Source organism: Mesocricetus auratus, unplaced genomic scaffold (assembly GCF_017639785.1).
Source record: "Mesocricetus auratus isolate SY011 unplaced genomic scaffold, BCM_Maur_2.0 Super-Scaffold_100033, whole genome shotgun sequence".
Lineage (NCBI taxonomy): Eukaryota > Metazoa > Chordata > Mammalia > Rodentia > Cricetidae > Mesocricetus > Mesocricetus auratus.
The window spans coordinates 13,530,034-13,544,012 of NW_024429213.1; positions in this window are offsets into that span (position 1 = coordinate 13,530,034).

The following is a 13,979-nucleotide window of genomic DNA, read 5'->3' on the forward strand; positions in this document are numbered from 1 at the left end:
TTTGAAATTCCTCCCTCTCCCCTTTTTAGACAGGGTCTCATTATAAGCAATGAGTGGCCTAGAACTCACAGACATTTGCCTGCTTCTGCCTCCCAAGTGCAGAAATTAAAGGAATGTGCCATCACATCCAGCCCCCATATATTTTTGGGAATTTTCCATAACAGTATTATAAATTATCAAAAACATGAGATTAACATTTGTGTAATGCTATTTCTTTTTAAGCACTCAGCCACACCTCTAGCCCTGCGTGCAATTCTGTTAAATAAACTATTGTTCTTTTTCCCTTCCAGGATCCAATCTAGTATCTCATACACTACAATATAATTGTATGCTTCCTTTGTCTCCTGCAGTCTGTGATAGTCTTTGTCTTCACTAATTTTTGAATAATGTCAATATGGGTTGGTATGATGACCTTTCATAGTTAGACTGAGATTATGAGTTTAGGACACAAATTTCCAAGATGGGGTAGAGAGATAGCACAGCAGTTAAGAGCATTTATGGTAGAGGACCTGGGTTCAATTCCCAGCACCCACATAGTGGCTCACAACCATGCTAACTCTAGTTCTAGGAAATTCATTGTCCTCTTCTGACCTCCACAGGCACCAGACACACCCATTGTGCATATACATACCATTCATACATATGACATGCCTTTCTGATATTGAATCAGAGTTATGATGATGTTGATATGTCTTCTTATTACTTTTTCTGGATTTTTAAGAACTTTTTTTGTGACAGGGCCTAGGCTAACCTTGAGCTCATTATATAGCTGAGGCTTGCCTTGAACTCCTGATTCTCCTGCCTCCACCTTCCAAATACTGAGATTATAGGCAGGTATCATCAGGCCTGAATCCTGAACTTTTTTTGGTTGCTTATTAGCTTTTATTATTTTCCCACATTGTGGCAAACATATCTGAACACCACATTCTCTAAGCATGTACCATTATATAACAACTAAAACCAAAATTAGATACACCAACTTTACTAAAAAGATCTTGCTTTGATCTTGATCCTGAAAAATCACTTTTGAAAAGACAAATTCTTTCCATGCAGCCCTGACTGTCCTGGAACTCACAATGCAGACCAGGATATCCTCAAACTCACAGAATCAGTCTGCCTCTGTCCCCTGAGTGCTGCAATTTAAGACATGTGTCCCCATGCCTGGCTCATAATCATTTTTTTCATAATCATTTTTTACAAAGAAATATTTCAGTCTTTTTACTTAAGTTAATTTTTCAGGGTGGCCTTTGACTAAGAAGCCCCCCCACAATAGTCTCATATATTTGAATGCCTAGTCATCAGGGAGTGCCACTACTTGAGAGGGATTAGGAGGTATGGCTTGTTGAAGTAGGTCTGCACTTGTTGGAGGAAGTGTTTCTCCAGGGATGGGCTTTAGGGTTTCAAATGCTTAAGTCAGGCCCAGTGACTCTCTCTTCCTGCTGCCTTCCCAGCTGGATGCAGAACTCTCAGCTATTTCTCTTGCACCCTGTCTTCCTGCATGCTGCTATGCTTCCTGCCATGATGGCCATGGACTAAACCTCTGAATTGTCATAGTCACGGTATCTCTTCACAGCAATATAGCACCGACCAAGACATTCAGTAATATTAAATTATGTTGTCAAGAGTGAAGAAGAAATATATTAAAGCCTCACTGTGGTCAGATATTCAGAGAAAATAACAAAGAAATTGAGATGATCTAATCTAAAAACTGAGTCAGATTAAAATGAAGATTCTTATAGCCCAGGCACATACCTACTGTGAATAATGAAAATTTTGAGACATATTTTTGGTGCGTAGGTTATTGACATTCGAAAAACTTAATTTAGGGCTAGCTAGATGGCTTTTAATGGGTACGAGTGTCTGCTGCCAAGCCTGAAGACCTGAGTTCAATCCGTAAAACCTACATAGTGGAAAAAATAGATAGGGCTAGAGAGATGGCTGCTCTTCCAGAGGTACAGAGTTCAATTCCCCGCAACCACATGGTCATGGTGGCTCACAACCATCTAAAATGGAATCTGATGCCCTCTTCTGGCATGTACATGTATATGTTGAGCACCATATACATAAAATAAGCAAATCTTTAAAAAGAAAATAGAAAGATAGACTTGACTGTCACAAGTTGTCTTCTTTTTTCCCGAGACAGGTTTTCTTTGTGTAGCCCTGACTGACCTGGAACTCACTCTGTAGACCAGGCTGGCCTCCAACTCACAGAGATCCACCTGCCTCTGCCTCCCGAGTCCTGGGATTAAAGGCGTGTATCATCTCAGTCAGGCTACTAGTTGTCTTTTGGCAGTCATCCAAGTGCCATGGGATGGGACTCACACACTCACCCACATACATGCAAACATAAAGCAAATTAATAAAATAAAACAAAACACAAAAACAAATTTGTAGAATTACATGTAAAGTGAGAAACAAAGAATAAAGTAGAAAATTATCCATAAGGTTACAGGCAAAAGGAGTTTTCAGACCACAAATTCTCAGTGTGGCTCAACTCTTTTTTTTTTTTTACGAGACAGGGTTTCTCTGCATTATTTTGGAAGCTGTCGGTCCAGCCTGGCCTCGAACTCACAGAGATCCGCCTGCCTCTGCCTCCCAAGTGCTGGGATTAAAGGCGTGTGCCACCACCGCCCGGGTTTCAAATGCGTGGCTCAACTCTTTAGGGGTTTTCATGGCCACACTGCATTTAGTTAGGATTGCTTGCACAGACAGGAGTGTTTCCTTGAGCAAGGGCAACTTAAGGTTCGTGCACCACTGAGGAATATAACATCCATTCTCCTACCAACCATTAACTGCCTTTAGTTCCAAAGGGAGAATGGGGCCTACTATGCTCCTTCTCCATCCAAGATGGGTTGTTGACAGGTTCAGTCTTGTGCATGGGAGTTCCCAAGTACAACAGTCATGTCCTGTCCAAAAGACAGTGTTTCACTACACTCCTCTCCATCCTTCAAGCTCTTATATTCTTCCACAATGTTCCGTGTGTGTGTGTGTGTGTGTGTGTGTGTGTGTGTGTGTATGTGTGTGTGTGTGTGTGTGTTCAACAGTCACTTAATCTCATCATTTTGATCTGTTTCAATCTGTGAATTCACCACTGCCCACTGTGAAAAGAAGCATCTTTCCCCAAGGCTGAGGTTAGAATAAATCTGTGGGTTTAAACATACATATTTAAAGCAGGGCAAAGTGACACATGCCTTTAATCCTAGCACTCGGGTGGCAGAGGCAAGTGGGTCTCTGAGAGTTCAAGGCCAACTTGGTCTACATAGAGAGTTCCAGAACAATGAGTTTTGCATAGAGAAAACCCCTCTCAAAAAATAAACAAAAATATTTAATAAGTAGTTTGACAACATGCCCATTTAATAAAAACATCAGTGATTGGTTTTTCAGCCCCTCGGGTCCTATGTTTCCTGCCCATAGGAACAATTACTTTGTAGTGGGATTTTGTTTAATAATTTATGGACTATGGGAGCAGAATTATCCATTAATTCAGAGCATTTCTCTTCAAACTTCTTTTGTTTGTTTTTGTTTTTTGATACAGGACTTGTAGCACAACTTCTATTGTTCTTAATAATAAAAACTCAGAGTCAGCTATCAGGGGTTGAAAGCCAAAGGATCAGAGAAACAGAGCACCCAGCCACTAGAGTTCTTACCTCTACCAATGCCAGACTAAAAGGGGTGATCCTGTCCCTACAAATTCTCAGACTGAATCGTCAGACTGCCCTCTCTACAAAATCCTCATACGCCTTGAGTTCTTGTCTCGTCCGGACTTATATTCCTCTGTCTGCCCAGCCATATCACTCCAGTCTCCACATCCCTAGTGCTGGGATTAAAAGCCATGTGATCCTAAGATCACCTTTATGTGACTTCTGTTTCTCTTTCAGACGAATTCAATCTTCTGTAGCTCAGGGTGGCCTTGAACTAACAGAGATCCATCTGCCTCTGTCTCCTGAGTGCTGGGATTAAAGATGTGTGCCACCACTGCCAGGTATCTATGGATAACCAGTGACTTAACTATGCACTCTAATCTTCAGGCAAGCTTTATTTGTTAGATTACAAACAAAATATTACTACAGGATCTCACTATGTCCTGGCTGGCTTCAAACTCACAGAAATCCACCTGTCTGTCTCTCGAGTGCTGGAATTAAAGGCATGAGCCACTATGCCTGGCTTCAAACTCTTTTTTTCTCTTTAAAACAATTTTATGTGGATTTATGGGAATGAACCAATACATGTGGCTTTTTGTGTGTGATTTTGAGACAGAGTCACCTTATGTAGCTTAGGTTGCTCTGGAGCTTACTTTGCATTGAAAATCCCTCTGCCTCAGTTTCCTGCATGCTGGAATTATAACACACTAAGATATCTTCTTCCTTTTAATTTATCCGGGTTTTTTTTTTGGTTTTTCGAGACAGGGCTTCTCTGCGGCTTTGAAGCCTGTCTTAGAACTTAGTCTGTAGACCAGGCTGGCCTCGAACTCACAGAGATTCTCTTGCCTCTGCCTCCCGAGTGCTGGGATTAAAGGCATGCACCACCAATGCCCGACTAATTTAATTGTTTTAAAATTCATTTATTCAGCTAGCTTTTTGCTTTTATTTTGCTATTGAGATGACAGATCCTTGCGCAAATGGCTGTCTTGGAACTTGCCTATCTCAGCCTCTTTAGAAGCTGGGATTACAGGGGTGTACCACCATGCCTGGCTATCTCAGCCTCTTTAGAAGCTGGGATTACAGGGGTGTACCACCATGCCTGGCTATTTCCTTTCTTTCTTTTTTTTTGAAAAGGGTCTCCTTTGGGTGCTGGTGGTACATTCCTTTAATCCCAGCACTCAGGAGGCAGAGTCAGGCAGATCTCTGAGTTCAAGGCCAGTCTGTTCTATACAGTGAGTTTCAGGACAGCCAGGGCACACAGAGAAACTCTGTCTCAAGAAAGGAAAGGAAAGGAAAAAAAGAAAAGAAAAAAAAGAAAAGAAATCCCCCCTTACAGGTGTGCCCAGTCATTTGATTTTAGTTAATTGCAGATGTAGTCAAGTTGACAACCAAGAATGGCCATCACCCAGGCAATGCTCTCTTCTGACAACCAAGAATGGCCATCACCCAGGCAATGCTCTCTTCTGACAACCAAGAATGGCCATCACCCAGGCAATCAGATGCTCTCTTCTGACAACCAAGAATGGCCATCACCCAGGCAATGCTCTCTTCTGGCCTCCCTCCTCCAGGCACCAGTCACACAAGTAGTGCACAGACATACATGGAGCAAAATAGCCATACACACGGAATAATTTTTTGGAGACAGGGTTTCTCCGTATACCCCTGGCTGTCCTGGAACTCGCTCTGTAGACCAGACTGGCATCAAACTCAGAGATCCACCTGCCCCTGCCTCTGAAGTGCTGGGATTAAAGGTGTGTGCCTCCACCACCTGGCTTGTTTCAGTTCTTAAAAAATATTAGTATGAGCCGGGCGTTGGTGGCACATGCCTTTAATCCCAGCACTCCGGAGGCAGAGGCAGGCGGACCTCTGTGAGTTCGAGACCAGCCTGGTCTACAGAGTGAGTTCCAGGACATCCTCCAAAACAATACAGAGGAAACCCTGTCTCCAAAAACAAACAAACAAAATAGTGGGGGATGAATAGATGGCTCAAAGGTTAAGAACATTGGGTGCTCTTCCAAAGGTCAGAAGTTCAATTCCTAACAACATCTATAATGCGATTTGGTGACCTCTTCTGATGTGCAGTCAGAACACTGTATACATAATACATTAATAAATCTTAAAAAATGTTAGTGACAGGTTCAGAAAGATGGCTCAGTGGGTTCAGTTACTTGCCACCAAGCCTGACCAACCAAGTATGAACCCTGGAACTGACAGGGTGCAAAGGGAGAACTGATTCCTGAAAGTTGTCTTTGAGCTCCACAGGTAATATATAAATAACATGAGCACACTCACCCAAGCACAAGCCAAATAGATAGATAGATAATACATAGATAGATAGATAGATAGATAGATGATAGATAGATAGGGATAGACAGATAGGTAGATAGATGATAGATAGATGGATAAATGATAGATAGATAGATAAATAGAATTTAAAAATACCAGAGATGAAGCCGGGCGTTGTTGGCGCACGCCTTTAATCCTAGCACTCGGGAGGCAGAGGCAGGCGGATCTCTGTGAGTTCGAGGCCAGCCTGGTCTACAAGAGCTAGTTCCAGGACAGCCTCCAAAGCCACAGAGAAACCCTGTCTCGAAAAACCAAAAAAAAAATACCAGAGATGGGGCTGGAGAGATGCTCCTCAATTGGAGGAGCATTTGTTGCTCTTGCAGGAGACCCAATTTCTATTCTCAGCATCCACATGGTGGCTTACAGTCATCTGTATCCTAGTTCTAGGGATCAAATGCCTCCTTCTGACCTACAAGGGCACCAGGTGCTCACATGATGCTACATATATACAGGCAAAATACACACACACACACACACACACACACACACACGTAAAATATTAAAAGCTAGAGAGAATCTAAGGACTCCTAGCTACCCATTAGTCAATAAGTTTTTTTTTTTTTTTTTGGTTTTTCGAGAGAGGGTTTCTCTGTATTGTTTTTTTGGAGGCTGTCCTGGAACTCACTCGGTAGACCAGGCTGGCCTCGAACTCACAGAGATCCGCCTGCCTCTGCCTCCCGAGTGCTGGGATTAAAGGTGTGTGCCACCAACGCCCGGCTAGTCAATAACTTATATAGCTGTTAATATTGAGAAAGTGTTTCTTCTTGTTTATTTTTTACTTTTTGTTTTCTGACACAGATTTCCTTTGTAGTCAAGGCTGGTCTTCAACTCTTGATAGTTCTTCTGGCTCAGTGTCTGGGTGCTAGGGTTATAGATTTGCATCACCGTACCTGGCTGTCTGGTTCTTGTTTGCGAACTCAGGACTCATGCTGGATTCCCAGCCTGGCCAGCTCCAGGCAGTCCTTCCACTCCCATCATCTTCCAGCACCCTCCTCTGGCGCCACGAGCCACTATAGAACGGCTCCCCAAGATAATCAAGGGTTTTATGCCTTAGGGTGTTAGTATCTACCATCCCAGAACCTCTACCTGAGAGGCTGAAGGGTCCTGGGATAGGTCAGTATCCATGACATCAGTGCCTTTCAGAGTCCAGCATGATAATGTCTAGAGTTGCAAAAAAGAACGAAGAAGCCTTAGGAGGTCCCATCATCAAATTAACATTCTGCTCTCAGCTTTTTTTCCTTCCTTCCTTTTTTTCCTTCTCCTTATTATTGTTTTTTATTATTATTATTATTATTATTATTATTATTATTATTATTATTACTATGTGTTTGCTAGCTCACATCGAGGTCTCCCACACTAGTTAACTCTTTCAGCACCTAGGCTAGATAATCCATAAAACTCCTCCTTCTTTCTCTTTTTTTCCTTGCTTTTTGTGTTGTTGTTCTTGTTTTTCTTCCTCCTTTATTTGGCGACAGAGTCCCACGTGGAATTTATTACGTAACCTAGACTGGCATGGAAATCGCACCAGTCTTCCTGCCTGAGCCTCCTGACGGCTAGGGTTACAGGTGTGAGCCACAGTTTCTGGCTGCTCCGTCTTCTTAGCAAATAATCCTGGTCAGCTATTTGCTTAATCATCCAGACTTTCCTAGTAATACCCAGACCCCTCCCTCAAATGATACCCTAAGGACTACGCTGGAGGTTGTTCTTCCAGGATCTGACTCCTGAATATCCAAGCCAGCCCTCTAGCCCCTAAGTGTCATCCCATTTCTCAAGCTCCGTTCACAATGCAGTCAAAACCAGCTCAGGCCAAATACCTGACCCTGCCACTTTCCAGGCTCTGCCTCTCAGAAGCAGCCCACCCGGTTTTTTGTTATTGTTTTACATTTTATTTCCTTATTTTGTGCATGTGTATCTGTAGGGGCATATACCACAGTATGTGTGGTTTCCTTCTTCCACCGTGTGGGTCCCAGGAATCAAGCTCAGACTGTCAGGCTTGGTGCCAATGCCTTTACCGGCTGAGCCATCTTGCAGCTCCCTTTTTCTTTTATGACAGATTCTCACTATCTAGCTCAGCCTGGTCTTGAACTCAGGAACCTCCTGACTCACCCTCCCAAGTTCTGAGATTACAGGAATATGGCCACCACACAGGACTATGAAGCCCTATGAACTTGAATTACCATCTAGCCCAGCATCAACAATGAATTCCCCTCCTCTTGTTTCCTGCTTCTCTCTCGTCTCTCTCGTCTCTCTGTCTCCCTGCTCTTTTTCTCTCCTGTTTATGAGACAGGGCCACACTGTAACCCAGGCTGCCTTGGAATTAGCAGTCATCCTTCTGCATCAGCCTTTTGAATGCTAGAATCAAAAGGTTTAAACACCGGGCTCAGCAAATGTTCTGAGGATCTCATCTCACAGCAACCCTAAGGAATATGTGGGGTACACTAGAATAACCCCAAGGTCTCTCCCCTTCAAAACTCCCTGCTCAGCTTTTTCTCCTGAATTACACCCCCTTGGCTCATCTAGAGACCTTCATCTGCAGAATGTCCTTCTACTCTGATCCAGACCCAGGAGAGACTCTGATCTTTGTCACTACTTATTTGAGGCTTGGGTGCAATGTGACATCTAACAACATACCAGCTCCTAAACCTCTGAGGGCCTGGCTGCATGCATCTAGCAGATCCAGAAACTAGTGGGTTGGATTGGTTACCTGCTCTGGAGAGTGCTTGCTTAGCATGCACAATAATAGGGATTTGGTCCCCAGGACCAGATAAAATTGTGTCCTGTTACCAGCTTGTAATGCTGGACCTCTGGAGGCAGAGACAGTAGATTCAAAAGTTTAGGCCTTCCTCATCTATATAGGAAGTTTTAGGTCAGCCTGGGCCGTATGAGATGTCTCTAAAAAAATCTTGGACAACTTTAGCATCCAATGAATTATTTCTGGAGCCCCCCTCTCTGTTCCTTAATAGCTAGAGATGTCAGATTTCTGCCTGGAGCGTGGAGGGGGGGGGGCTGCTTCTTCCAGATATTCCCAGACAACAAGGCCTACCTGCCTCCACCCTCTCCGGGTCTGGGGAATCACTTTCAGATGGGTTTTTGTTTGTTTTGCTTTGTTTTGGGTCTGTATTCCCTCCCTCCCTCCCTCCCTCCCTCCCTCCCTCCCTCCCTCCCTCCCTCCCTCCTTCCTCCTTTCTCCTTCCTTCCTTCCTTTTTCCAAGACAGGGTTTCTGTGTGTAGCCCTGGCTGTCCAGGAACTCTCTCTCTAAACCAGGCTGGTTCTGAACCAGGCTGTCCTGTCTCCTGAGTGCTGGGATTAAAGGAGTGAACCAACACACCTGGCTCCTTGCCTTTGCTGCTTGGCCAACAGAATTCTATTACTACCTGTAGGACAGAAAATGTGACAGCAGATAGGTCAGGGCAAGGGTGGTAGGGACAGACACTCTTCTTTCTCTGACCCCACATAGTTATCTCCTCTGCTCATCATAGGCACTGGTTCCTCCTGCATGGGAATACATGGCTAGTAGTCTCTCCGGTGCACATGTGACTACCTGTGACATGTTTTGAGCAAAGATGTAGCCATCTGGTGGCCTGCTCAGGTCTAGACACTGAGGCTGGTCTGTCCATGCCTGGAGCTGGAACTCATGCTCTACCAGGCTGCCAGCAAGGAGACCTGTGTGGGAGCCAGTAGGAACACTGGCTCTCATCTGACCTCAGGTGCTACCCCCATGGATGGAGGAACCTGGATCAGGTTCCTCCTTCTGCTCTTGAGATGCTGTTATTCCAGGCACAGCAAGCAGAATCTGAGCTACAGAGAACTTAGAGCACTTTCCGAGCTTTGGCAACCAAAGATTGGCATGCAAAACTGGAGGCACAGTGAGACTGTCCAAGAAGGAATAATGGAGCTGCAGTAAGATGGCCTATGGCCACCACTTTGAAGAAGAAGCTGGGGACCAATGCCAGTGAACCATGCTGGTCTCTGTCAGCTTACACCCATAGGTCGGTATCTATTTCATTGTGTCCCATCATGTATGCTAGCTGGCCAAACAACCTATCTGGTTTGTCTGTCAGAGGCCAGGTGTTGTTATGACAAGGGTTTATACAGTCCCTGCTTTCATTCTTGCAATCCCTTGCCCTGCAGTCTTGGCGTGACCATGTGTAAGGGAAGACACATTGGACCAGCTACTCTGCTCAGTCTTTTTATTTTTTTTTCCTTTTTTTTTTTGGTTTTGTTTTTGAGACAGTGTTTCTCTGTATTGTTTTGGAGCCTGTCATGGTACTTGCTCGGTAGACCAGGCTGGTCTGGAACTCACAGAGATCCGCCTGCCTCTGCCTCCCGAGTGCTGGGATTAAAAGCTTGCGCCACCAACGCCCGGCTATTTTTTACTTTTTTGATACAAGGTTTTACTCTGCAACCCAGGTTTGCCTCAAGATGGCAACAATCCTCCTGACTCGGCCTCCTGAGTGCTGGGATTACAGGTGCATTGCTACTATACCTGCCTTTGACAATGTTTCAAAAAACATTTGTTTATGACCAGCAGCCTTGAAAACAATACAGAGAAACCCTGTCTCGTAAAAACCAAAAAAGAAACATTTATCTATGTGTATTTATGTGTATATGTCACTTGTGTGTGATGGCAGAATCCAGAAGAGGGTGTCAGATCCCTTGGAGCTGGAGTCACAGGCCAATATGGGTCCTCTGCAAGAGCAGTCAATGCTCTTAACCTCTGAGCCATCTCTCCAGCCCCCGTGCTCAGTTCTGGTTGAGACATTCAGGTCTAGGTGATGTAGAGCGCAGCTTCCCATCAGGGAACTTGAGATTTTAGGAACCTGCAGATGGACAGTAGGGGCTTATAATCTGAAGAAGGAAGGCTTGAAACCTTTTAGCTCCAAGGATATGAGAGCCTTGCAGGTTAAGGCATTGTCCAAGAGCTGGGGACAGGTGCACAGTGAAGGGAGTGGTGAGCACCTTAGGGGGCATGCCAATTAGATGATAGGTTCAAGGGTTCGGGGATGGAGAACTACTTCCAGACTGGGAGGTGTTCAGGCATGGCTACTTGGGAAGGAACGGGCAGCTCTTAGGTCATCCTCAGAGGAGCCCAGGATGCTAGATGAGGATTCCCTGGGAAAGATGATGCCAATACAGCTGAGATTCAGGAGACAAGGGGAGGGCATAGCTGAGGAGTAAAGCTTGTACCACGTACCACTTGTGGCTGCCAGCAAGGGAGGAGGCTCACTGTGGAACCCTGTCCTTGGGCATGGCAAGCCTGTTGCCCTCTTTAAAAACTTATTTCAAAGCTGGACAGCGGTGGTACCTGCCTTTACTGGATCTCTGAATTTGAGGCCAGCCTGTTCTACCGACTGAGTTCTGGGACATCCAGGGCTTTTATGCTGAGAAACCCTGTCTCAAAAACAAGCAAGCAAACAAACAAAAACTCACTGCATGTATTGTATGTGCATGTGTGTGGGCTCTAGAAGATACCTTACTTAGGAAGCTGGTTTTCTCTTTCCACTATGTGGATACCAGAAGTCAAACCTTGGGTTTATTAGAAAGTACCTTTACCGTCTAAGCCATTTCAGTGGCCGAATTATGCTCAAGAACTATGAAACAGTTGACCTTAGCAATTACTGCTGGGCTGGGCGGTGCTGGCGCATACCTTTAATCCTAGCACTCGGGAGGCAGAGGCAGGCAGATCTATGTCCGTTCGAGACCAGCCTGGTCTACAGAGCGAGTTCCAGGACAGCCTCCAAAGCCACAGAGAAACCCTGTCTCGAATCCCCCTTCCCCCCCAAAAAGAATTATTGCTGGAGAGGGTTCACGGGGCCACGCCCCCTTCTTTAGGATTTATGGTTAACAGTTGCTAGGAAGAGGGGCTTGTGAGGCCATGATCTCCCAAAGATTAGCAATGCCTGGACTAATGAGTTAGCTTAGCAGATAATGACTTTTGGTGGCCAACGTGACAACCTGAGTTCGGTGGGAGAAAGCCACTTCTCATGGTTTTCCTCTGACCTCACGCTTGCTGTGTCATGCATATACACACATCCCGCATGATTTTAAAATTCTAGAATTGTTGGTGGAGAGGGATTAATTTTTTACTATATTTTATTCATTTTTGTATGTGTACGGAGGTCAGACGACAACTGTAAGGAATCAGTTTTCTCCTTAAATCACGGAAGTCACTGGAATACAACTTAGGTCCTGTGCCTTGGGAGCAATTGCCTTTATTCCAACAGCCATCTTGTTGATCCCTTAAAAAACACCCAATTCACCAGGCGGTGGTGATGCACATGGCTTTAATCCCAGCACTTGGGAGGCAGAGGCAGGCAAATCTCCATGAGTTCGAGGCCAGCCTGGTCTACAGAGTGACAGAGTGAGTTCTAGGACAGCCAGAGTTGTTACACAGAGAAACCTTGTCTCAAAAAACAAACAAAAACAAAAAACCCAACACACACACACACAACAAAAATCCCCTAAAACATCCAATTCTCGCTTTTAAAAATGTATTTATTTATTATGAATACAACATCCTGCCTCCATGTACGTGTACACATCAGAAGAGGGCACCAGGTCTCGTTATGGATGGTTGTGAGCCACCATGTGGTTGCTGGGAATTGAACTCAGGACCTCTTGGAAGAGCAGTTGGTGCTCTTAACCTCTGAGCCATCTCTCTAGCCCCCAATTCTCTCTCTTTTGTTGTTTTTTGAGACAGGGTTTCCCAGAGTAGCTTTGGAGCTTTGGAGCCTGTCCTGGAACTCGCTCTGTAGACCAGGCTGGCCTCAGAGATTCACCTGCCTTTGCCTCCCGAGTGCTGGGATTAAAGGTTGCGCCACCAATGCCTGGCTCACCCAATTCTTTCAGATTTTATTTTATTTTCATTTTTTCGAGACAAGATTTCTCTGTAGCTTTGGAGTATGTCCTGGACCTCACTTTGTAGCCCAGGCTGGACTCAAACTTACAGAGATCCACCTGCCTCTGCCTTCCGAGTTCTGGGATTAAAGGCATGAGCCACCACCACCTAGCTTTTATTTTACTTTTAATTACTTGCACGTGTATGTATGTGTCTCTGTATAGGTACACGCACAAGAGTGCAAGTGCCTGAAGACATCAGAGGCACCAGATCCCTGGAGTTGGAGTTACAGATGTTGTGAGCCGCCTGACATGGATGCTGGGAACTGAATTCAGGTTCTCTGAAGGAGCAGCAAGTGATCTTAACCGCTAAACTGCCCCCCATGCTCCTATAAGGAATTCTGGTTCGGAACCTGAGACAATTCTGTGGTTAAGAGCACTTGATGCTTTTTTAGAGCACCAGGTTCAATTCCTGTCACCCATATGGTGGCTCACAATCATCTGCAACTCCAATTCCTGAGGATCCATCCCCATTTTCTGGCCTTGGTAAGCATTAGGCATGTACATAGCACACAGACATACATGCAAGCAAAACACCCTTGCACATTACATTAAATTAAACTTGAAAGCAATCCCGATTAAGCTCATTATTTCACCAAGCTAGGTTTGTTATTAGTGGGGTGAATAGGAAAAGTTCAGGCTACAAGGTTCAATGGGGTACAGAGTGGAACCCCAGCCACCGCATCATCTAAGCTTCAGCTTTGGAAAGGGAGAATTGTGACATGTGTATGGTAAGCCTGCCAAGAATATTAGAAATAGAGCTTTTAAATCGCCTGCATCGCATACATTTACCTGGCTCCCAGACTAGTCTTTTGAGCCATTTTGAGTTTGCAAGATGCAAACTTCAAAGTGTTTGAAGGGGAGGCATGAACATGCCAGGGCACACACGTGAAGGTCAGAGGACAACCTGCAGGAGATCATTCTCTTCTACCCTGTGGGTCCTGGGGACGGAAATCAGGTCATCATGCTTGGTGACAGCAAATGCCTTTCCACATTGAACCATCTTGTCACCATTTATTTTGTTTTTTTAAGACAGGGTCTCTCTATGTAACCCTGGCTATCTTGCAACTTGGTATGTAGACCAGACTGTCCTC